The sequence below is a fragment of the Otolemur garnettii genome, unplaced genomic scaffold (genome assembly GCF_000181295.1).
Source record: "Otolemur garnettii isolate 467f Iridium unplaced genomic scaffold, OtoGar3 scaffold00028, whole genome shotgun sequence".
NCBI lineage: Eukaryota > Metazoa > Chordata > Mammalia > Primates > Galagidae > Otolemur > Otolemur garnettii.
In genome coordinates, this window is record NW_003852423.1 from 5,866,046 (window position 1) to 5,888,975 (window position 22,930).

Here is a 22,930-nt window from a genome sequence, read left to right on the forward strand (position 1 = left end):
CCACCTTAGGTGTATGTGGCTGGCGCCTTAGCCACTTGAGCCACAGGCGCCAAGCCAATTCACCTATTTCTTAATGTGGCTGCTAGCAAGTTAAAATTATATATAGTTCATATTTCAATTAGAGATTATCTAAAACTTAATATACTTGATACTCAAAGGCAAAACTAATTGATTAAAATTATTTATCAAGGAAATTGGAAAAACTATCAAGAAACAAAGTTTTACATTACATCACAAGGATCACTTTGTGTTACCCTTGGGAGAGTGCCATGGCTTTATGGCTCACAGCAACCTCAATCTCATTGGCTAAAGCATCCAAAGAGTAACTGGAAATATAGGTGCCTGCCACAACACCCAGCAGATTTTTTGAGACAAGGTCTTGCTCTTGCTCAGGCTGGTCTCAAATTCCTGAGCTCAAGCAATCCACCCGGCCTCAGCCTCCCAAAGTGTTAGGATTACAGGCGTGAGCCACTGCACCCGGCCTAAGAAAAGATATTTTAAAATGACTAAACTTGGCAGGACATAGTGGCTCATGCCTGTAATCCTAGCACTACGGGAGGCCAAAGTGAGCGGATCCCTTGAGCTCAGGAGTTCAGAGACCACCCTGAGCAAGAGTGACCCCATCTCTACCAAAAATATTAAATAATTAGCCAGTAGAACCAACTACTCAGGAAGTTGAGGTAGGAGGATCACTTGAACTCAGGAGTTTGAGGTTGCAGTGAACTAGGCTAATGCCATGACACTCTGTCTCCAAAAAAAAAAAAAAAACAAACAAACTAAACTTTTAAAATTGCTATATTTTGAATAAGGGTATGTCCACAGTTACATTTTTTATGTCATATTACTGTTAAATAGATGTGGTTCTCAGGCGGCGCCTGTGGCTCAGTGCATAGGCCCCACATAACAAGGGTGGTAGGTTTGAACCCAGCCCCAGCCAGCTAAAACAGCAGTAGCAACTGCAACAAAAGTAGCTGGGCATAGTGGCGGGCGCCTGTAGTCCCAGCTACTTGGGAGGTTGAGGCAAGAGAATCACTTAAACCCAAGAGCTGGAGGTTGCTGTGTGCTCTGACGCCACAGCACTCTACCAAGGGTGACAAAGTGAGACTCTGTCTCAAAAAAAAAAAAAAAATGGATGTGGTTCTCATGAGAGGCAGATCCTTAGATTTGTTTCAGTAAGTGGGAAAGTTGCAACGGATCATTATTAGGTCATGCCACCTCCCCTTCAACTTTAGAAACAATAGTAATCTCACTACGCGAGAGCTTAAACTCTACTTTCCAAGAACTAGAGCTTTACAGCCCATGTGGTTTAGATTTCCAATTTTAATGTTTTGTATGAAACAAACAACATTTACACAATACACTCAGTATGAAAATTCTCAGTTTCGTATAATTGAACTTCTGTGTTTCAAGAAAAAAAGAGGGGTGACGCCTGTGGCTCAAGGAGTAGGGCACTGGCCCCATATACCATGGTGGGTTCAAATCTGCCCAGGCAAAAAAAAAAAAAAAAACCTGCAAAACAAGAAAAAAAAGACAGTAGACAACTTTGATCTAAATATCTCTGACATTCCTCATCCTTGGAAACTCAACCCTTTCTTTTCTTCCAAGATAAAATCTTACTAGACTTTGCAGATAACCCTTCTTCCAGCAAAAAGTATAATACAAATGCAATATTACCTTACTGGTTTGTGAGAGCAGCAAATTTTTTCTACTTAATAAGCTCTTATCTTCACTTAAATGCAGCATGCTTCCCCATCTATATTTTCTTAAACTTGAAATCATTCACATTAATCCAACATTCCCTCAAATAAAACCTTGGCCAAGGCATTAGAACTCTTCCCATTTCTCACTTACGACATGTCTGTCAATCAAAAGACAAAATCTTGGCTGGGCGCAGTGGGTCATGCCCGAATTCCTAGCACTCTGGGAGGCTGAAGTGGGATAACCCCTTGAGGTCAGTAGTTTGAGACCAACCTGACCAACAGTTAAGATCTCATCTCTACTAAAAATAGAAAAAATGACTTGAGCATGGTATTATGCACCTGTAGTCCCAGGTACTCGGGTCACTGAGGCAGGAGGATCACTTGAGCCCAGGAGTTTAAGGTACAATTGATCTATGATGACACACACCACTGCCCTCTAGTTCCGGTGACAGAGTCAGATGCTGTCTCAAAAGAGAAAGAAAAAGAAAAAGAAAATCCTAAAAATGGCCAAGTCTCTAGGCCTATCATGTCCTCTGAGGACAGACAGAGATACCACAAAAATACTGTCAGCAAAATCCAGACCTGGCACCCTCACCAGCACAAACATCTAAGTTGTTCAAAGAAAAAAGGAATGGAGAGTGGAAGGAAGGATTACATTAAGAAAAACAAACTTAAGACAGATCAACCAGTCACAGTGTAAGACATTTATTTAAATTTCAATTCAAATAAACTGGAAAAGAATATGACAACCAAGAAAAACCAGAATATTTGCTATCAATGAGTTAGTGCTACATTTTTTAATAGGTGATAATGGTACTGCCTATGTTTTTTACAAGCCCTTATCTTTTAGAGATACATACTAAAGAATTCAAAGATATAATATGCTTGCTTCTTGAATTTGTTTCAAAGTAACTGGGGGAGGTGAGGCACAGAGATGAAACAAGGCTGGCCTTAATTACTGGTTCTTGAAGCTGGTGACTGATACAGGAGAATTTATTCTCCGCACATGCATTAACTCTACTGCCGTACTCTTGAAATCTCTACCCCATTTTCCCATTCTCTTAAAAAAATCTGGAAGTCACTATCCTCACACATGCTAAATTCAATTAAAATCAAACTCCGGCTTGACAGTACAAGGATGAAAGTTTTAGAAGAAAAATATGGTTTAAGTTTATTGGTAGTAAAAAGGTCTTAAGTACTTTTTACTCACAAAACCTTCGATCACGTTAGCATATGATTGCTTCATTACCCAGTATTCAATCTCCTTCCCTTGCCTAGGAAAGACACTACATTTAGATCCATTTTGCTGCAATAACTATTCTATAAATTCAAATGTAAGATATTCACATAAATCTTATTCTATAACTTAATGTATATGTACTGCTGTTCCATTAGGACAATTTTGCCCAATTCACATCTCTATACCAATTCTGATACAAACAAAAAGATGCTGTATATGAAAAATTCCATCTGCTAGCTACAGGATTAAAGTCAGCAACATCCAGATTATTTCTGCCACTACAATTTAACAATAAATTTAAAGTTTCATTAATATTGAGGCCAAAAATGAGAAACCATTTATTCAGCAACTCTCAGTGGGCAAAACTGTACCAAGTACTTGAAGTACGTTTTCATTGAACCCTTACAACCAAATGAGGAGAATAATTATTAAGCCTTTCACTTGACAGGTTAAGAAAACCTGTGCTAATCCTAGCACTCTGGGAGGCCAAGGCAGGTGGACTGCCTGAGCTCACAGTTTCAAGACCAGCCTGAGCCAAAATGAGACCTCATCTCTAAAATTAGCCCAGCACTGTGGCAGGCGCCTACAGTCCCAGCTACTTGGGAGGCTAAGGCAAGAGAATCACTTAAGCCAAAGAGTTCGAGGTTGCTGTGAGTTGTGACACCATAGCACTCAAGTAAAACTGTCTCAAAAAAAAAAAAAAAAAAAAAAAAGACAAAAACTGCCTCAAGGGCTTATTTTAACCAAGGTCTAAAAGCAAGTAAACGAAAAAGCCAAATTCAAACTTAAAACTTCCTACGTCTATGCCACTTCTACCTTTATTTTAGATGCATACTAACTGGCTTCTATATAAATAAAAAACCACTTACACAAACTTCAAGAAATCTCAGTCTCCTGGAGGAAACACTAGAAATTATCTGACTTGTATACACATTTTATAAAGGTGACCAAAGGAGGACTTATCAACACAGTAGACCATTTCAAGGAAAACATCCAGCCTCACCCACCATCTAAGATGAAATATAAGATAAATAATTGTATTGACAATAAAAGATGCAAAGCATATGACATTTCAAGAAGTTGCCTTTTGGCTAGGCCAGTGGCGCACGCCTATAATACCAAGTGGGCAACTGCCTGAGCTCAGGAATTTGAGATCAGTCTAAGCAAGAGCAAGATCTCATGTCTACTAAAAATAGAAAAACTAGCAGGGTGTTATGGCAGGTGCCTGTACTTGCAGATACTCCAGAGGCTGAGGCAAGAGGATCACTTGAGCCCAAGAGTTTGGGGGTGCTATACTGATGCCATGGCACTCTCTAGCCTTGGCAAGAGACTCTGTCTCCAAAAAAAAGAAAAAAGAAAAGGGCAGCACCTGTGGCTCAAAGGAGTAGGGCGCCAGCCCCATATGCTGGAGATGGCAGGTTCAAAACCAGCCCCTCCCACCCCCCCACCTCTGCCAAAACTGCAAAAAAAAAAAAAAAAAGTTCCTTTCTACTGGAAAGTCATTTCAAGGATCCTATGTACTTGCTTGCAGTGGTCTTTAGACTAATAAGATGGATAATCTTAAAAACATTAGGTACTCATCTTTTAGTTAAATAAACTGTATAATAACCTCGCTGCAGAGCATTTAACATGTAAGTATGTCACACTTCCAATTAAATTAGTGAGAAATGTTGACCAATTTCTAGTAGCAATAACGGTGACATCTACATAACAAATTCAAAAGACCTAGTTGCTGGAAAATTCATTCGATGGCTCTAACTCTCCACCTGCATAGTCAAGAAAAATGATATATGGGTCGAATTCAATTTTAAAAAGTGGTATGTTTAAAGTGGTATGTGTCCCTTGGCTCGGCGCCTGTGGTCCCAGCTACTTGGGAGGCAGAGGTGGGAGACTCGCTTGAGCCCAGGAGTTGGAGGTTGCTGTGAGCTTTGATGCCAGGGTACTCTACCCAGGCGGACAGCTTGAGGCTCTGTCTCAAAATAAATAAATAAATAAATAAATAAATAAAATTGTGTCCCTTATGATAACAAGCTGGGTTGTGCTAACATGCTTATAATCAATGTGATGATATGCAAAGGCATACTTCATATGACTTCAACACATCTCCACGGCCATTCAGGATATGAGCTTCTCAAAGGAAAAAACACTCTTGGTTTCCTGATATTGATGTAATTGGTCAAAAAGTTTAACATAAGCCAAGAAATATGGGGGTGGGTACCAAACCCCAAAGGTATAAGTGCTTCTTACCTTCACAAATACCCAAGCACATCTACCTGCCCCTCACACTTCCTCTGTAACACAGACACCAAAACTTTCAAATGGCCCTTTCCTCTCTGCCAAATGCCCTAGCTCTTTTGAAAGCTTTATAATTAAAAAAAGCCATCACAAACTAAATCTGTCATTAACAATCTGTATAGGGTACTAAAATTTAGTGGGCTGGGCTTTAACACCTTGTAAAAATGTTGAAATAAATGTTTTGGAAATGCCTAAGCTTTAAAAACATGTTAAAAAGCCCAACACTTAAATAATTGCCTAAAGACTGATTTGTAGAAACAAGTGCAAATATAAGCTATCAGGACAGACTGTCCATTGTGGGGGGCAGCACACCAGGACTCCAACACACCCCTTACCACCAGCCATCTGTCCACATATCAGGTCATTTTTATTTTTACACAAGCTTTCCTAGGGCTAGAGAAGGACCAGGGTCAAAATTTTAACTTTTTTCCTAAGAGGTCCTACATCATATACATATTTAAGCCTACTTATGGGCTTTACTTATATTTAAGCCTACTCTGACAATTAAACCTTAAATCTTAAATTTAAGAATACAGGATCAGTTACAAGCCTTTGAAATTCTAAATCTCTTCCTTATAGATTTGTCTGTTGGACATCAATTTAAAAAGTATCTCCCCTCTGTTTACAATTTTAGGCATTTTGGGACTTAGGAAAACTTTCAATATATAAAATAGATAACTAAAAAATTACAAGAAGATGAAAGCAATGTAAAAATTTCTGTTTCTTGATCTACCTTTTTAGTAGCCTAGAAATTCAATCATAACAGTTATGAGACTAAACAGTATCAAAACAACCAACTAGATCTGATTTACGTACGGTGAGACACATCTTAAAATACCATAGATTAAAAAAATAAGTTGCATAACTAACAGCTCCACCTCTTACAGAAATTGCAAAGTATCTAATCAGAGAGCCTGGAATCTCAGTCCAGCCATGCATTTAAAGTCACTGCCAATCATGATGATGTTTAAAAATACATTGTTTGCATCATTCACATAAATCTGCTCTTTGATTGAATAAAATTGCTATAAAATGTTGATTTTTCTCTTTCAAAATTTTAAGTTAATGTTTTTCTGTCTCTCTAGCACCTGGGAATAATGGTGTTATTGGCAGGGCTCAATAGATAAGCTGAACTAAAATGAAACTGCAAATGACCAGTACCTGTCAAACTGCAAACATTAAAATGCAACCCCTTAAAACATATTTATTTATTTATTTATTTTTTTTTGTAGAGACAGTGTCTCACTTTTTCGCCCTCGGTAGAGTGCAGCGGAGTCGCTCCAGCAACCTCCAACTCCTGGGCTCAGGAGATTCTTCTGCCTCAGCCTCCCAAGTAGCTGGGACCACAGGCGCCCGCCACAACGCCCGGCTATTTTTTGTTGCAGTTTGGCCGGGGCTGAGGTTTGAACCCGCCACCCTCGGCATATGGGGCCGGCGCCTTACTCACTGAGCCACAGGCGCCTCCCTTAAAACATATTTATTGATAATAAATATGTTTTATTTATTTATTAGTCCTGGCTGGTTGGCCAGGACTAATGTCATCTTAAGTTCTGTTCAAGGTTAGTAATATAGAATAGTCTATTTTTGTGTTTTCTTCATTTTTAGACTAAGAAATATATATACTCAGACTTTGCTGACCAAACTCTAGATTTTAAGAAGTTGTAGTGTTTCAAATTTAATTGACAGGTATTTATTTTAGATTTTTTTTTATTTTAAGACAGAGTTTCACTGAGTCACCCTTGGTAGAGATGGCGTCACAGCTCACAGCAACCTCAAACTCTTGGGCTTAAGCAATTCTCTTGTCTCAGCCTCCCAAGTGGCTGGGACTACAGGCACCCACCACAACACCCGGCTATTTTTTAGAGATGGAGGTCTAGCTCTTACTCAGGATGGTCTTAACTCCTAAGCTCAAGGGATCCATCTGCCTCAGCCTCTAGAGTGCTGCGGTTACAGGTGTGAGCCACCACACCTGGCCTGTTTTAGAGGTTTTGTTCTGTTTTGAAGACAGTTTCAACTCAGTAGCCCTGGGTAGAATACCCTGGTATCACAGTTCACAGCAACCTGAAACTCTTGGGCTCAAGCGATCCTTTTCTTTCAGCCTCCTGAGTAGCTGAAACTACAGGTACCCACCACAATGCCTGGCTATTTTAGAGGTTTTGATATTATTTTACTAAAATGCCCATCTAACAAATTCGATCAGTGTAACCTAAGTCTTTGTACCCTCAATGAATACCCAACCAAAAAACAAACAAACTATATATATATATATATATATATATCTATCTATCTCAGGTAACTAGGATCAGCGCCTGTGGCTCAGCAACGAGGGCACCATCCACCTACATCAGGGCTGGTGGGTTCAAACCCAAGTCCAGGCCTGCCAAACAACAACTACTACAACAACAAAAAAAATAAACTGGGCGTTGTGGTGGGTGCTTGTGGTCCCAGCTACCTGGGAGACTGAGGCAAGACAATTGCTTAAGCCCATGAGTGAGGTTGCTGGGAGCTGTGATGCCACAGGACTCTACCAAGGGTGATATAGTGAGACTACCTCCAACAACAACAACAAAAATCAGTAACTAGAACTTTACATTTAAGCAACCTATTTGGAAAAAGCATGGTAAAATTTTAACATCTGTCAATCATATTACAGTATCATTAAATCAAAAACTTGTTTTGAAAAAGTTAAATATCATAAAGTCATCTGGGATATATAGGAGTGAATACACCCTCTTCAACATGGAAACTAAGGCTTTACTCCCAGTCCTAAGCATAGCTGCTTTATGGGCAAATAGGAGATCCTGATACTTGTTTTCAGATCCATGGTATGGAAAATAAAATGAGCTTATATATATAGTTTCAAAACAGGCAGATCTTGGGCTGGGTGTGGTGGTTTACGCCTATAATCCCAGCGCTTAGGAGGCTGAGGTGGGTGGATAGCCTGAGCTCACAGATTTGAGACCAGCCTGAGCCAGAGCCCGACCCCATCTCTAACAAATAGCTGGGCGTTGTGGCAGGGGCCTGTAGTCCCAGCTACTTGGGAGACTGAGGCAAGAGAATCACTTAAGCCCAAGAATTTGAGGGTTGCTGTGAGCTGTGACACCACGGCATTCAACCAAGGGCAACATAGTTGAGACTTTGGTGAAACTGTTAATGATGTTAAATGGACAGTTAATGCCCACTGAAAGAAACACCTAAAAGAAAAGTAGCTGGTACCCAAGCCACTACATTTGGTAATGCTGTTTTTCATGAAACATTTTTAAAATATTACTTTAAACAAAACATTTTGTCTCTTGTAATATATATGTATACTACCATACTGTACAGAATCTGTACTTACATTTGGTGTGTAATATACCAATTAGTTTTTTGTAATATCCTCATCAGCTATTCCAATTTTTGAGTAACACAGTAAACTGTAGATGGATAGTCTATATAATATTAGAAAAATAGTAAGCTTTATAAATAGTTATTTTTGGTAAGTGGTAAAAAATTTGAAGTGGAATATGATGGAATTAAAATGTAACTTCCTTTTTATTAAAGCTAAATATTAACTGATACACAAATCTAACATAAAAGGAAAATCAGCCAGATTTTCATGCAGATTAAATATAATATGCATATCAAATATGTATAGTGATATTTTAAAAATAAAGGTTCAAGACATCATAGTTGTAGCTACATTACAGTATTCAATTACTACCTATAATTCCATTATGATGTATTTAATTATGTATTTCATAAACCAGCCTATAAATTCAGAATCAAACTGATATGGACTAAACATTTTAGACTTACAGCTAGAATTAAAATACACCAGTATTTCATTAGTTAGAAATGTATTACTTTACCCTCATTGTTGAAATATTTATGCTATGAACACTTTAAAAACTGAATTTCTTGGCTCGGCGCCTGTGGCTCAAGCGGCTAGGGCGCCAGCCACGTGCACCTAGGGTGGCGGGTTCGAATCCCCAGCCCGGGCCCGCCAAACAACAATGACGGCTGCAACCAAAAAATGGCCGGGTGTTGTGGCGGGCGCCTGTAGTCCCAGCTACTGAGGCAGGAGACTCGCTTGAGCCCAGGAGTTGGAGGTTGCTGTGAGCGGGATGCCATGGCACTCTGCCCAGGGGGATAGCTTGAGGCTCTGTCTCAAAAAAAAAAAAAACTGAATTTCTTTACAACCACAAACTATATCCTTTGATCTTACACATCAAATTTTAAGATTATTATGCTGAGCTACAAGCAGCCGTAGAGAGGCCACGGAGCCTGGGACGATCAAGCTAGCCCAGTCGCTGCGCCCCCGTGGCAGCCACCAGGGTCACTAAGAACGCAGATGAGTCCAACCATGACCCACAAAGTTTGAGCCGATAGTTTCTCTTCCCAAGTAAGAAATTAAAACGCTGGAGAAGATGAAGAGGAGCTTTAGAGAAATGTGTGCAAAGCTATTCCGATTTGCTTCCCAGAACGATCTTCCAGAATGGAAGGAGTGAGGCACCGCTTACGTCAAGCTCCTGAAGAGCCGGAGAAAGGGACCATCCGCCTCCTGGTTAGGATGGCCCACACCCTGAAGAGTCGCGCCAAACGCGACTTCACACAGAGGATGGCTGAAGCCCAAGGCGGCACGCCGCGCCTGGGGGGGGGGGACACACCCTGCCAACCTTGCCGAACAGTGTTCCCACCAGCGTTGTAAGCGCAGGTGTTGGCCATCCACTTCCTAAATGCCGAGACTGCACAGAAATTCAAAACAGTTTGAAAAGTGCAGGAAATAGATCAAAGAGAGAGAAAAGAAAGCAGGATCCAGCAAAGAGCAATACTGCTGAGAAAGTAGCTGAAAAGCTATAAGTTCTTTCAGTGAAGAACGAGACCAAGGAAGAAGCTGAGGAGAAGGAATAAAAATCTCTTATTTCCTTTCTTTTTTCTTATTAAAAATTTGCTCTGCCCCCCCTCCAGTTATTTTTATTGTTTTGTTTTTTACAAGGGTCTTTATATAAAAGAACTGAATTCCAACATTAAAAAATATAATATTGAAAGTAAAGAGTTTGGGGGCACCCATAGCTCAGTGGTTGGGGCGCCGCCCACATGCTCCGGGGGTGGTGGGTTTGAACCTGGCCAGGCCTACTAAACAATGACAAATGCAACAGAAATACCGCAGGGCATTGCGGCGGGTGCCTGTAGTCCCAGATGCTTGGAGGGCTGAGGCTAGAGAATCCCTTGAGCCCAAGAGTTTGAGGTTACTGTGAGCTGTGAAGCCACATCGCTCTCTCTACCCAGAATGACATACTGAGACTGACTCAATTACAAAAAGATTTTTCTGTAAAAATACTAATTTTTGTAAATCCAAATGTTTAAAATAAGCTGCCATTTCAGCACTTGAAAGCAGTTTAACGACACATTTATTTATTTAATTTATTCATTTATTTTTGTAGACCGGGGATGGGCTTGAACCGGCCACCTCCAATATATGGGGCCCGCACCCTACTCCTTGAGCCATAGGCGTCACTGTATTTTATTTTTTTTTTTTTGAGACAGAGTCTCACTTTGTCACCCTCAGTAGAGTGCCGTGGCGTCACAGCAACCTCAAACTCTTGGGGCTTGGGTAAATCTCTTGCCTCAGCCTCCCAGGTACCTGGGACTAAAGGCACCCACCGCAACACCCGGCTAAATTCTTTTTTTTGTTTGTTTTGTTTAGCAGGCCCTGGCTGGGTTTGAACCCACCAGCCCCAAAGCAGGTGGCCAGCACCCTAACCACTGAGCAATGGGCCCAGCCAAGAACACTAATTAAACTTATACTTTAACAATACATAATGGGCATGGTGGGTCACATCTATAATCCTAGCACTTTGGGAAGCTGAGGTGAATGGACTGCTTGAGCTCAGGAGTTCTGAGACTAGCCTGAGTCACAGTGAGACCTCGTCTCTAAAAATAGCCAGGCATTGTGGAGGGTGCCTGTAGTCGCAGCAACTTGGGAAGCTAAGGCAGGAGGACTGCTTGAGCCCATTGCTGTGAGCTGTGATGCTACTGGACTCTACAGAGGGCAACAAAGTGAGACAGTCTCAGAAAAAAATAAATAAGGTGGCACCTGTGGCTCAAAGGAGTAGGGCACCAGCCCCATATGCCAGAGGTGGTGGGTTCAAACCCAGCCCCGGCCAAAAATAAATAAATAAATAAATAAATATGTAATCATGAATTGGATTCTAGATCAAACATTTTTATTTTAATAAGTGTACTGTGACTGTGTGACAGGATGTCCTTGTTTTCTGGAAACACACAATGAAGTATTTATGGATAAATTTATAGATAAAGGGCAATATGTGTTCCATACACTCTCTAATGTTCTAGAAAAATTAGAAAGCAGTCAAACAGCTGGGGAAACAAAATTAAAGGTATACACTCAATCCATACTGTTTCTGTAACTCTCCTATAAACTGAAATAAAGTTTTTCTTAAGCCCTCCCTTGAACCACAGCCCTTCCAACTGCCTTCCTATTTCTGTGATGCCTTTTGGTTTTGGAAACTGAGTCTCTGTCTTGCCCAGCTAGAATGCCATGGCATCATTATAGCTCACAGCAACTTCAAATTCTTGGGCTCAAGTGATCCTTCTGCTTAAAACTCCCAAGTACCTGGGAATATGGGTGGCCTGCCAGCATGTCTGACTAATTATTTTTAATAGCGACAATGGTCTCAAATTCCTAAGCTCAACAGAGATCCTCCCAGCTCAGCCCTCCAGAGTGCTAGGAATCTAAGTGTGAGACTGTGATACCTTCACAGGGAGCCTCCACTGAAAGTCTATCCAGGCTCCCTGTCTCTGCTCCCTTCCCATCTTTTCATTCTTTCAAAACCCATCTGGGCTTTCAGCATCTCCCCATGCCACCCAAACTGTACCTGTCAGGACACCCAGGTGTTTCCCTTCAGCTCCTTGGCTTCCCAATCTCTCCTTCTCTTCCTTCTATCTATTCACTTTTTATCTCCACAGTTCTAACAGGCCCCTCCAACCTTACCTGGCCAAAGTGAACTCACTGTTCATTTCCCTGCCCCTCATAATGCTGCTCTCAATCTTGCTTATCACAGTTAGTGGAAATCCCACATTTCCACGTGGTTGATCCTTGGCTCCTTTCTCACCCACTACATCAAGCCCTTCTCTCCATGCTTGCTATTAGAGATTCTAACCACTCTTCACAGCACCACCACCATGTCAACCCTGGGGTCCCAGCCACCAATATCTGTAGCCTGGATAATTACAACCATCTCCTGTTTGGTCTCACTAATGCCACCTCTCCCCTGCCCTGTGGTCTATTCTCAGAGGAGCCATACATTTACCTTCTAAAGACAAATCTGATCAAAACTGTCCCTTTGGCTGACATGACAACTAACACCTGTAATCTCAGCACTCTGGGAGGCCAATTCCACTCTGGGAGAAATGGACTGCTTGAGCTTAGGAGTTCAAGACCGTCCTGAGCAAGAATGAGACCTTGTCTCTACTAAAAATAGAAAAAATTGCCAAGTGTTGTGATGGGCACCTATAGTCCCACCTACTTGGGAGGCTGAGGCAAGAGGATCTCTTGAGCCTAGGAGTTTGAAGTTGTTGTGAGCTATAATGATGCCACAGCACTCTACCCAGGGCAATAGAGACTGTCTCAAAAATAGTACTCAGTCAGCAGCACATACACTGAAATTGGAACAATACAGAGAAAGATTAGCATGGCCCCTGCACAAGGATGACACGCGTTCATGAATTGTTGTTCCATATTTTTTATCTACCTAGAAGAAAAATGATCATTTTGCCATAAGGACATGTGCACTAGACTGTTTGTTGCAGTTCAATTTATAATCACAAAGACGTGGAAACAAGCCAAGTGCCCATCAACACATGAATGGATTAATAAACTGTGGTATATGTATACCATGTGATACTATTCAACCATAAAAAAAAGATGGAAATTGTACATCTTCTGTATTAACCTGGATGCAGCTGAAGAACAGTCTCCTCAGTAAAGTACCATAAGAATGGAAAAGTATCCAATGTACCCAATACTAATATGAAACCAGTAGATGATCACAAGCCCACATAAGAGAAAAACAATTAAATTCAAGTGGTTGGGAGGGTAGAGGTGGGAGGGGGATTGGTGTGCTCTCAGCTAACGGGCATGATGTAGGGTAACTGGCACACCTCCTGGCTGAAGGGCTCAACTACAACCTGGACTTTACATAACCAACGCAAACAATGTAACCTAATTGTTTATACCCTCATATTAATCCAAAATTTAAAAAGTAAATAAAAATATAAAAATTTTTAGAGGTATCTTATATTCCTTTGAACTAAGTCATAAAATTTCAATATATTTTATACTTAGGCCACATCAATTGGACCAACCACATTTCAATTACTTGATAGTAACACGTGCCCAGTGGCTGCCAATTGTCCCACTAATGTCCTTTATCTGATCCGTGAGCTTCAAGAGAGCAGAATTGTCTTTTGTTCAGTGTCTCCCCATCACCTGAAACAGTACCTGGCATTTGGCACTCAAAAATGTACTGAATGAATCATCTAGAAACTGCTAAAATCTAAGATCAGCAAAACAGAAGCATTTGAAAAAGAAAACATAACAGCAAGCTACCAAGCTTTCTCAACCAGAAAAAACATATACAGAATAGGAAACGCTTGGTAAAATCCCATGAAAGTTTATTGTTGTATCATAATACTTAAAAGAAAAAAAAACACTGTCTAAGAAAAGTACTTTAACATTGATAGTTAGATTTAGAAAATGACTTGTTTTGTTTCTAACTCGGGGCAAAGAAAACTGGCTGAAACATGTCAGAGGCTGATCAACATAACAAATACAGTAAAGTTACCACACGCTTGCTTTCGGCCTTAAAACATCTAGACTGTCAAAAGGAACTCTCCTTGTACCTTGAGATCCTAATTGGACTTTAATGTTTTAGGAACAACAAAAGGTACTAAATGCTGTTCATTTCCTTAGGCATGACCTGTGTCAACTTGTAGGGTTCCCTTTGGTTTGAGGAACTTAAAGCCTCATTGTGAGTGCCCAAATGTCCAAATACATGTTATTTTGCTCATACACATTTGTTTTCAGCACTTAACTGTTAAATCTAAATATTTTACCTTTAATGCACCTAGATTTTTCTTCTGTGTTTAGAGTTTTACGTTTTTTCCTTTTGCTTTTTCTCTTCCCAAATCTGTTTTTCATACAAACTGACTTTATAAAATTCGCTATCAAAGCTACCATGCCATGGATTGCCCAAAATCCTCACTTGCTTTTTTTATAATGTGAAGATATATTTATTCATGGGGGTGGCTGTGGCTCAAAGGAGTAGGGCACCAGCTCCATATGCTGGAGGTGGCAGGTTCAAACCCAGCCCCAGGCAAAAAAAAGAAAGATATATTCATGAAGAATACCTGATCCAAAAACTTTCAAACCACCCCTTACTGTAGAGCACCAATTTTCAAAAGTATTGGAGAATCCCTGAGACACTTTTAGGAAGTCCAGTAAGTCAAAACATTTTATAATACAAAGATGTTTTTGCCGTTTTCGCTGTGTTTTGCCCTGATGGCACAAAAAACAATGGTAGGTAAAATTGCTGGCCTTAACAAGAATAAAGGCACTGGTACTAAACTAGTCACTGTATTCTTCACTGGCACTTGCAATAAATAATTATGCAATTTTTGTTTTTAAACATCCTTGATGAGCAGCAAAAATTATTAAACTTCATTAAATCTCACTTTTGAGTATCCATTTTCTTTTTTTTTAAGCCACAGTCTCACTCTGTCGCCCTGGGTAAAGGGCTGTGCTGTCACAGCTCACAGCAACCTCCAACTCCCAGGCTCAAGCAATTCTCTTGCCTCAGCCTCCCAAGTAGCTGGCACTACAGGTTCCTGCCACTACACCTGGCTAGTTTTTCTATTTTTAATAGAGATGGGGTCTTGCTTTTGCTCAAGCTAGTCTCAAACTCCTGAGCTCAAGCAATCCACCCATCTCAGCCTCCCAGAGTGGTAGGATTATAGGCATGAGCATCTATACGAAGAAAAGGGAATTATAAATAAAGACTCTGCTACCTATTAAAGTTTTCTGGAGAAAGAGTACCATGCAACTTGTTTGACCTGCAAGATGATCCACTTTTTTTCATGAAGCATCAAGGAACTACAAGCAAACTGTGGTTATCTAAGTTTGACTATCTGGGAGATATTTTCTCAAGAGGAGACAAGTTGGGCAGTGCCTGTGACTCAGTGAGTAGGGCACTGGCTCCATATACTGAGGGTGGTGAGTTCAAACCCAGCCCCAGCTGAACTGCTACAAAAAAAAATAGCCAGGCATTGTAGCAGGTGCTGTAGTCACAGCTACTCAGGAGGCTGAGGCAAGAGAATCACCTAACCTCAGGAGTTGGAGGTTGCTGTGAGCTGTGATATCACAGCACTCTACAGAGGGTGATAACGTGAGACTGTCTCTACAAAAAAAAAGAGGAGACAAAGTTGGCAGCGCTTGTAGCTCAGTGGGTAGGGCACCAGCCATATACACCAAGGCTGGTGGGTTCAAACCTGGCCTGGGCCAGCTTAAACGACAACTGCAAAAAAAAAAAAAAAAATAGCTGGGAGTTGTGGCAGGCGCCTATAGTCCCAGCTACTTGGGAGGCTGAGGCAAGAGAATCACTTTAGCCCAAGAGTTTTTGAGGTTGCTGTGAGCTGTGGCATCATAGCACCCAAACCAGGGCGACAGCTTGAGACTTTGTCTCAAAAAAAAAAAAAATGCCCAACAACACTGTGCAATAAATTTTATCACTACTTACAGATTTAAAAAACTAAGACACTCAGAATTTAATCAGTTTGGCCAAGATCACACACAGATTAAGCAAAGATTCCAGTTGAGGTCTCCAAGCAGAATGTCCTCCCTACAGTGGTGCTATACCAACTTCAGTTAATTGCATGTTCACAGGCTAGTCGTAGTGGCTCACAGGCTAGCATTTTGGAAGGCCTGAGGTGAGAGGACTAGCCTGGGCAATAGCAAGACCTCCACTTCTACAAAAAATTTTCAAAATTAGCAGAGCACGGTGGCAAGCACCTATAGTCCCAGCTACTCAGGAGGTTGAGCCAGGAGGATCTCTCAGGACCAGGAAGGAGTTTGAGGCTGTAGTGAGCTATGACGATGCTACTGCACTCTAGCCTGGGAGACAAAATGAGACCCTGCCGATCTCCCCATGGAAAAGTATTTGCTTAAAAGTGCTTATCACAATTTTATCCAGAGGCTCATTACATCATTTGGGATGCTGTTAATAAAAATCAAATACCAGGGCTCGACTCCTGTGGCTCAAGCAGCTAAGGTGCCAGCCATATACACCTGAGCTGGCAGGTTCAAATCCAGCCCAGGCCCACCAAACAACAGTGACAGCTGTAACCAAAAAATAGCAGGGTGCTGTGGCGGATGCCTGTAGTCCCAGCTACTTGAGAGGCTGAGGCAACAGAATCACTTAAGCCCAGGAGTTGGAGGTTCTGTGAGCTGTGATGCCACAGCACTCTACTCAGGGTGACAGCTTGAGGCTCTGTCTCAAAAACAAATAACCAAACAAAAAATCAAATACCAGGAGCTTTAATCAGCATTACTGAGGACCATCTTGCCATCAATAAGCTCAGCCAACCTTATTACAGGATTCCTAGTCCTATACCACAATTTACCCTAATAATCTGTCAGAGGGTACCCTAAGAACAGTTCTGAATTCCATGGGACATTAAGGCACGTAGCCATTCCCATGAAGCACTGATGAAGCAAAAAAAGCTTCATCTCTGTTGAGCAGCTCCTAAAATTAACCCAAGCATCAAGGCTCCTATGATAATCCCAAATAAATATGTGATAATCCCAAATAAACATCCGCTAAATGGCATTAACTAAACTGACTGAGCTCCTAATGTTAAACACATGAAGAATGAAAATAATGCAGTCAGCTGGGTGCAGTGGCTCACGCCTGAAATCTGAGCACTCTGGCAATCTCAGGCAGGTGGACTGCCTGAGCTCACAGGTTTGAGAACAGCCTGAGCCGGAGCCAGAGCAAGACCTTGCCTCTAAAAACAGTTGGACGTTGGTTGTGACGGGCACCTGTAGCCCCAGCTACTTGGGAGACTGAGGCAAGACAATGGCTTAAGCCCAAGACTTTGAGGTTACTGTGAGCTGTAATGCTATAGCACTCTACTGAGGGTGACAAAACAAAATTCTGTCTCAAAAAAAAAAAAAAAGGGCTCGGTGCCTGTGGCTCAAGTGGCTAAGGCGCCAGCCACGTACACCCAAGGTGGCAGGTTGGAATCCAGCCCAGGCCCGCCAAACAATGTGGGCTGCAACCAAAAAATAGTCGGGCATTGTGCCAGGTGCCTGTGATCCCAGCTACTCGGGAGGCTGAGGCAGGAGACTCGCTTGTGCCCAGGAGTTGGAGGTTGCTGTAAGCTGTGATGCCACAGAACTCTATCCAGGAGGACAGCTTGAGGCTCCTGTCTCAAAAAAAAAAAAAAAAAAATGCAGTCACAGTCACTTGTGTGCATGATGTCATTAATAAAAATCAAATACCAGGCTACACTTCACCCTGCACCAAACCTGAGCCTCTTTAATCTCTCCCCCCCCCCTTTTTTTTTTTGGCAATTTTTGGCTGGGGCCAGGTTTGAATGCACCACCTCCAGTATATGGGGCCAGCACCCTACTCCTTTGAGCCACAGGCACTGCCCAAGCCTCTTTAATCTCAAACAGCCTGCCATTCCACCCCGCCCCACACACACACCCCCCAGGATGTTTCACACTCATGTGCTGTAGCTCCAGCTGTCCCTTCTGCCTCTTCCACCCTCACTGCACACTGTAGCCTCTGCTTGTGTCACATCCTTCTCAATCTATCCCTGGCTGGCTGTGCCGACACCCAGACTAAGCCTGCTGCCCCTCCTCTGTGATTCTGGGGCATCCCACATACATCCTGAGACATATTTACAATGTCTCTTTACTTGCAGAGATTTTAACCCACCTTAATTTAGATCATTGCCATAGCAGGCCACTATTACTATTGAAAATGAAGATAAGGCTGGGCGCAGTGATCATGCCTGTAATCCTAGCACTCTGGGAGGCCAAGTTGGGCATATTCCTTGAGCTCAGGAGTTTGAGACCAGCCTGAGCCAGGGCAAGACCTTGTATCTGAAAATAGCTGGGTGGGTGGCGCCCGTAGCTCAGTCTGCAGGGTGGGCCCACACACATACACACACACACAGAGGGTGGTGGGTCCAAACCCACCCAGGCCAACTAAAACAACAATGACAACTGCAACAGAAAAACTGCTGAGCATTGTGGCCCGCGCCTGTAGTCCCAGCTACTTGGGAGGCTGAAGCAAGAGAATCACTTAAGCCCAGGAGTTTGAGGTTGCTGTGAACTGTGACACCATGGTACTCCTACAGAGGTCCATCTCCAAAGAAAATCCCTACAGAGGTCCATCTCCAAAGAAAAAAGAAAGAAAGAAAAGGAGGATAACATCACCCAGTGATTTGGATAGAAAAAAGTGAAAGCCATTATACTTCATATTCTTTTCTTCAGGATGAGAGACTTTTTTTCTTGCCCCTAAAACCGAGCATAGAATCAACCATGCACACAGGTGCTCAATCTATGCTGGTTAAACTAAAAATTTATACAACTCAAAAAATAAATAGGTAAATGTGGAAACTAAAAACTTCAACCACATAGAACTCCCCAAAGAAAAAGAGCTTCTCCATTTTTGCGAAACCAGATGAATTTTTTTAAAATAAAGACATTAGGGGATCATTGGGGGAGAACTCAATCCCTTCTTAAACAGTTTTACCACTCCAACAGGTTCTCTTAACTAAGTTCATTATCTGCCCAGATAAGATGGTAAATTGAGCACCACCTTCACTTTGAAGCTAATTCTTTTTGTTGTTGTTGTTAGAGACAGAGTCTTACTTTTCTGCCCTCGGTAGAGTGTCATGGCGTCACAGCTCACAGCAACCTCCAGTGCTCAGGCGTTTCTTTTGCCTCAGCCTCCTGAGTAGCTGGCACTACAGGCACCCACCACAATGCCTGGCTATTTTTGTTGCAGTTGCCACTGCTGTTTTAGCTGGCCGGGGCCACGTTTGAGCCTGCCACCCTCAGTATACGGGGTCAGAGCCCTACCCACTGAGCCACAGGCGCCACCCTTTTCTTTTTTGAGACATAGTCTCACTATGTCACCCTGGGTAGAGTGCTGTGATATCACAGATCACAGCAACCTCAAACACTTGGGCTTAAGCGATTCTCTTGCCTCAGCCTCCCAAGTAGCTGGGACTATGGGCACCTGCCACAATGCCCAAGCTATTTGGGAGTTGAAGTTAGCCTGGGTTGGATTTGAACCCACCAGCTCAGTGTATGTGGCTGGCAACCTAGCCACTGAGCTACAGGCGCTGAGCCAAAGCTAATTCTTAAATTTCTTCTTAAAGGGATGATTTTTGTAAAATTTCTACAAGAAACTACTGTGAAGTGGTTATAGTGGCTCACACCTATCATTCTAGGACTCTGGGAAGACAAGGCAGGTAGATCCCTTGAACTCAGGAGTTCAAGACCAGTCTGAGCAAGAGTGAGAACCCTGTCTCTACTATAAACAGAAAAAGTATCTGAGTGTTGCAGCAGGTGTCTATAGTCCCAGATACTTGGGTGGCTGAGCCAGGAGGATCACTTGAGCCCAGGATTTTGAGGATGCTGTGAACTATGATGCTGCCCCAGCACTTTAGCCTAGACTCTGTATCTGCACAAAGAAAGAGGAGAGGGGGGGGGGAGGAAGGAGGGAGAGAGAGACAGGAGGGAGAGAGTGAAGGAAAGGAGGGAAGGGGGAGAGATGGGAGGGGAGGAGAGAAAAAAAGGAAAGAAACTATGGGGAGCGCATGAGTCCTAGGTATTTGAGGTGTAAAATTATCAGAACTAGCCAGGTGGGGTGGCTCACACCTGTAATCCCAGCACTTCAGGAGGCTGAGGTAAGAGGATCACTTGAGGCCAAGAGTTCTAGACCAGCCTGGATAAGAGCAAGCCCCCCACCCATCTCCACAAAAAAATACAAAAATTAGCAGTCAGGTGGTATATACCTATATTCCCAGCTACTCAGAAGGTTGAGGGAGAGTCACTTGAACCCAGGAGTTCAAGGCTGCAGCAAACTATGATAATGCCACTGAACTCTAGTTCAGGCAGTAGAGACCCTGTCTCAAAACAAACAAAAAACCAGAACCTAAGTTTTACAGTTTTTTACTTAATTTTTATATACAAAAGGCACAAATGAAACCAGACAAAGACTTATCAGAATTACACAACATCTATAGCAAAAGAATAAGTCTGTTTCTAGAATTACATAGTTCTCCATGCTTAAAGAGACCTTTTTTTTTTTTACTTTTATTTTTGAGACAGAGTCTCACTTTGTTACTCTCAGGAGAATGTGGTGGCATCAGAGCTCACAGCAACCTCAAACTCTTAGGCTTAAGTGTTTCTCTTGCCTCCGCCTCCAGAGTAGCTGGGACTACAGGTGCCTACCACAACACCCAGCTATGAGGTCTGGTTAGAGATGAGGTCTCGCTCTGGCTCAGGCTGTTCTCGAACCTTTGAGCTCAGGCAATCTACTTGCCTCGGCCTCCCAGAGTGTTAGGAATACAGGTGTGAGCCACCACGCCCAGCCAATTTATTTTTTGAGACAGTGTCACTATGTTGCCCTCAGTAGAGTGTGGCGTCACAGCTCATAGCAACCTCAGACTCTTGGGCTTAAGTGATTCTTTTGCCTCGGGCTCCCAAGCAGCTGGGACTATAGGCACCTGCCACAACACCCAGCTATTTTTCTGTTGCAATTGTCATTGTTGCTTAGCTGGCCTGAGCTGGGTTCGAACCCGCCAGCCTCGGTGTTTGTAGCTGGTGCCATAACCAATGTGTTACCGGTGCCAAGCCCCGGCCAATTTCTTAAGCAAACAGTTTCACAGTAAACTTCACGTGCTCTTTGTTATCAATTATGACTAACCATGTCAACATAAAAAACTTACTGCATTTTTAAGAGCACTTCCAAATTTAAATATGTATACTTTCTGAGATTGCAATTCAGAATTTAAGAATTTACATTATAAAAATTCCCAGTCAAGGATCTGATAACATATACATAAATATGCTTGACTAAAATCACTATGGAAAGGATGGTTAAATTATCACATGGCCATGCTGAAAAACAAAGCTGTCAGTTAAAAAAGAGAAATGTTTGCACCTACACATAAGATTCTTTAGGATAAATTTAGAAAAAGCAAAAATTATAAACAATATGATGTGATTATATTAAAAAATGTTTGGAGACATTCATAAGAGAACTCCTGGAAGATAATATAACAAAGTAACTAGTGGTAAGCCCTGGGAAGTACATGGAGATGGTAAGAATTGAAAAACAACTATTTTTCATATTTTACTTTATGTGTTTTAAATTAATTTGAATGTACACATGTGTAAAAATTACTAATTCTACTTAATATTTATATGCTCTACTGTGCTCTTTTCCTCATTATGGGGGGAAAAAAAGAAACACCCTATCCACAGGTTTCTACTTATGTGAGTCCACATCCCAAAGCAGAACAAAGATCTTCCATATTTCTGTTATCACCACCAAATCTAATCTATCTCAAGGAGAAAAATACAACAGCTACCCCTAGAAAGACTACTGGTGATACTGCCCTGATGTTTTACGTACATTATCCTTAAGACCTAATTTCCTTACCTTCAAACAACATCATGCATTTAGTAACAGCAGTCGGGAATTAAACCCTGATCTAAGACTTCATACCCTAATATCTGACTATAACCGGTCAGTTCAACATGGACACATGACGCAAGCAACAGAGCTCCTAATAAACAGGTTTCAGCAGAACAACTCCCTCCTACTCCCCTGATCCTTAGTAATATCCCAAGTTAAAGAGACTTTGTTCTATAAGCCAAGGTCCTACCAAACTGAATAATAAGCTGGGACAAATGGATACCTCTGCCTCTTTTGCAATCTACAACACACACCAACAAGTTACAATCACCCTCCAGAGTCAAAATTGTAACACCTACCGCTCCATGCCCTCTGTCCCACCTTCTATCTTCCTAGGTAGGCACTTTCTACTTCCCAAAACTCATTTGTATGAAGATGAAGCTGCTAAAAATACATATTAAAGCAGAAAAAGTCTCATTTTCTGTCTTATAAATCAGGATGTCCAAATGTTTTTATTCTGTAACAAGCACTGGATTCCAGACTACCTGTGTTCCTGTCTTTTTCCTAAATGAAAGCAAAGGAAAAAAAAAAAAGTCAATCCTTCAAAGAAGCCAAACAAGATTACTGTACTAGAGAAGGCAAGAAATAAGACATCTCTGTTTGGACTTGCCACTGCAAACACAATAGGATTGTCCTGTACTTTGAGAATCTGCACGATGTAGAGGCAGGAATTAAGGCAGGCAGGGTAGTACCCAGAAATGAGCTCCACTGGCTGAGGGTCTCAGCCAGGTCCTTCACCTAGGGCCTTATGGATAAAACTTTGGTAAAGCACCCAATACCACTTCACATGTATTGGGTTATTTCATTTTATTAGTTTTCCTTTCCTCAAATAGGTTTTTAAACCTTTGAAATTAGTACTCTATTGACCAAAGGACCTTCATAGACAGAAAAAAAAATTTTTTTTTTTTTTT

At 41.8% G+C, this 22,930-nt stretch overlaps 1 protein-coding gene and 1 non-coding gene across 4 annotated transcripts in view; one reads left to right on the plus strand and one right to left on the minus strand.

Moving 5' to 3' along the window:
* The window catches only part of IGF2BP3 (insulin like growth factor 2 mRNA binding protein 3), a 156,162-nt gene that overhangs the window by 122,735 nt on the left and 10,497 nt on the right, over positions 1–22,930 (minus strand). The window lies entirely within an intron of this gene.
* Positions 12,878–12,985, plus strand: LOC111724899. The gene has a single exon (XR_002773112.1). It is a non-coding gene; the product is annotated as a U6 spliceosomal RNA (small nuclear RNA).